The sequence below is a fragment of the Gossypium arboreum genome, chromosome 6 (genome assembly GCF_025698485.1).
Source record: "Gossypium arboreum isolate Shixiya-1 chromosome 6, ASM2569848v2, whole genome shotgun sequence".
NCBI lineage: Eukaryota > Viridiplantae > Streptophyta > Magnoliopsida > Malvales > Malvaceae > Gossypium > Gossypium arboreum.
Window position 1 is genome coordinate 103429180 of NC_069075.1, and position 3345 is coordinate 103432524.

The 3345-nt window shown below is 35.1% G+C and overlaps 1 non-coding gene across 1 annotated transcript; it reads left to right on the forward strand.

Annotated features, from left to right (window-relative positions):
• The first annotated feature begins 863 nt into the window (after positions 1-863).
• Positions 864-970, forward strand: LOC128294508 (small nucleolar RNA R71). The gene has a single exon (XR_008284817.1). It is a non-coding gene; the product is annotated as a small nucleolar RNA R71 (small nucleolar RNA).
• The last annotated feature ends 2375 nt before the right edge of the window (positions 971-3345 follow it).

The following is a 3345-nucleotide window of genomic DNA, read 5'->3' on the forward strand; positions in this document are numbered from 1 at the left end:
GACTTCAACTTTTGGCTCATCAAGGTTTTGGTCCTCCGTCTCGACCTCACTGTCCTCCTTGCTAACGAGCTTTTCTAAGTTTACTAAAGTTTTACTCAAATAGAGTGAGATTGCATTTACATGCTCTTTTCCATCCTTCTAGGGGCTGTTCTCGGTATTACTTAGAATACTCGTGCCCATTTTCCTCTACATCTTATTCAATGCACTCAAGATATTGTGCATCTCTTCCTTTAACTCGTCCATATTGGTACTAGTTTATGCGCATTTGGTCTTTACATGTTGAATGCCAGACGTCATGAGTTGCATCTCATTTTTAATCTTATCCAAGCGTTGATCACAACCAAAGTAGTCATTACCCATGGATCTCTATTGAGATCTTTGCAAGTGTAGGGGTTGGTATGGTGGGTTTTTAATGTTTGGAGTTGGGTTTTCGCTACCTTGGTTACGTCCCTACCTTAGATTTGGATGCTCCTTCCAACCGATGTTATGCGTGTTTGAATAGGGATTTCCATCTATATTACCCAAATAATTCAATTCTTCTAATTTGGTTTCCGAGTACGACGTGTAGCTTCAAGCAGCATCATTCATTGATAGCTTAACAATGGTCTCTAAACAATGCAATTTCTCCAAAATTTGTTGATATTTGTCATCTTCCCTAACCACTTTAGTCGTCTATGATTTCAAGCTATAAAAAAAGTTCTCGTTAGGCCACATGTATGACTTCATTGCCATGTCCTCGATCAATTGACAGGCTCACTCGTAGGTTTTGTTCATGAAGGCCCCGGCCAATTCGTCATTTAAGTCGACTCTTAAGGACTCATCAAATCTATTATAAAAAAAATTGCAATTGAAGCCAATCTTACGTACTATGGTGCGGGCATTTCCTAAGTAGCGACTTGAAGTGTTCTCATGCTTCATATAAATTCTCACCTTTGAATTGCTTAAAATTAGCAATGCCGCGCCTTAATTGGATGGTTCAACTAATACGGAAAATTTTGTGTGAAAATTTCCTCGCTAAGTTGTCCCATGTCGTGATGAAACCTGGCTCGTGGAAATCGAGCTATTCATAAGCATTGTCACAAAGTGAGAATGAGAACAAATGGAGAAGGACCGTGTCCGTTCTATTTGAACGTGTCGCAAAAATGACAGAATCTCTTTAAATGCTGGTTCGAGCCTTGCATCATTTCACCCCGAAATTGTAAATTATTTTGTATCATTTGGATGGTGGTTGTCTTAATTTCAATTTTTTTTTTGCATTAATTGCAGGCCTCTTGATACTACTTCGAATATTGTTTAAAGTGGGAAGCGCATATTCACGCAATGTTCTATCTGGCTGAGCCATCAGTGGCTCTCTTCTGAGCTATGCTGGTGGTTCGATGGTTTTTTTTCAAACGGTGGGTTTCCTCATGGCAAAGTCAGCCACTACAGGTGGATTGTTTTGCATTTACTATCGAGCTCGCCTTAATATTCTCTCTAGTTCGGGATCTAGCTCGACTAGAATAGTTCCACATCGAGTCATACATTGAAATAAAAGAGAAGTTGAAATAAATTAAAATCAAATAAACAATAAAAATCAAATAAAAAAATTCGTATTTATAATCCTAAATTTTCCTATATATCCTATTAAAATGCAAAAAATTAAATTCAAGTCTAATGCCAAAACCTCTCGGCAATGGTACTAACAACTTGACCACTGCCAGATGTGCGAACGTCTGGACTAGAAATACTATAGCAAAATGGATAAATAATTAAACAATGGTGTCCACAAGTATATGGGTAAAATTGTAATATAGATTAGTGTTACAGCAAAACACTTCGGGAAGCATTCCGAGGATCGTACCCAAGGGAGGTTGAATTAAACCTAAATTAACTCTCTACACTAATAGGGCTAAATAATAATGATTTAAAATTATACTACAAAAATAAAATTGAAATGGATTAATTAAACTAACATAAAATTTATCTAAAACTAAAATCAACCAATTAACAATCGAAATAAATCCAATAAAACTAGCAAGGGGTTAACTCACTTCAGTTATCGTAATTAACCTCAAAATTCAGGTTTTATCGAGTTAGCTATTAATTAACCAGTTATTACTTCTTGGCCTCTAACTAATTAACTAATCGACCAATACATACTTACCTCTTAGCCTCCCTTTTTTGACCAGGATAAATTATGATTTACTCGGTAAACTTATCTCTCGATCTCATTTATCCTAAATTACTTCCTAAGGGCGTCACTTCCTAGGGTTTAATCGCACATAATTTAGACCAACTAACTCTTATTTCAACCTTTATTCATCTGTTAATTATTCACACATCGTTAATCTCCCTAAGGAAATTATCTACTCATAGATCTAGATGTAATAATCCCTTAACTCATATTTAACATGCAAGGCAACAAATTAAATAAAAAGTAAGAAATAAATAAATAAGACTGTTTCGATCTCAATTTGTGCTCACATACGAAATATCCTTTAACAATCACGAAGAACACTTTGATTGCAATTGGAATCAACAAAAAAATAATGAAAAACTATTATATTAAAGCCTTGGATCAAAATTGAATCCAAGTTAAACAAGAACAAAACTATGTAAAAGACTAAATTGGGGGGAAAATAAAAACTAAAGTAAAACCTTAAAATAACTAAACGAATCACTTGGCCAAACCTCCTCAAATGAGACTTAACATGCCTATTTATAGAGTTTATGATCAGACCTATTTAAGGTTAATAAACAGTCCAAAAATCTAATTAAGTTACATTGTATGGACTAAAATATCCTTAATTAAAAGTTCATCTCATCACCCGGTGCTGCAACACCGCAGGATTGATGTAACGACACTGACTTCATTTTCTAGTTATTTTAGCTACGGAGTTCGATTTTACGACACCACTTCCTAGTGTTGCGACACTGCAATTTTCCTTCGTCTTTTAAGCCTGAAAATAGTATCCTACACATTAGATAGAGTTGTTAAATCATCCTTAGGACCATAGTGGCCTTTTAGGTCATAACTTAAAATTACATAAAAACACTTATTTGCATAAATTAAACATAAGATAATAAAATAAAAAATGAAATAAAAACATATAACAATGTTATAAAACATGCTCATTAAATGTCGAAAAGACCTTAATTTGCCACAACGAATTGTGGCAGATCAAGAGACACTTAAGGTAGTTAAGGGATACACCGATGAGCTAGACTCAATAAAGGAGTAACTCAGAGAATTTGTGTTGGTGTCTCTTGGTTTCAATGTGGAAGAGATGCAATAGATGCTCAATTCCACTACGAATGAGCTTAAAATAAGGGATGATGCTCTCGAGGCCATGGTGATGGCCCTGA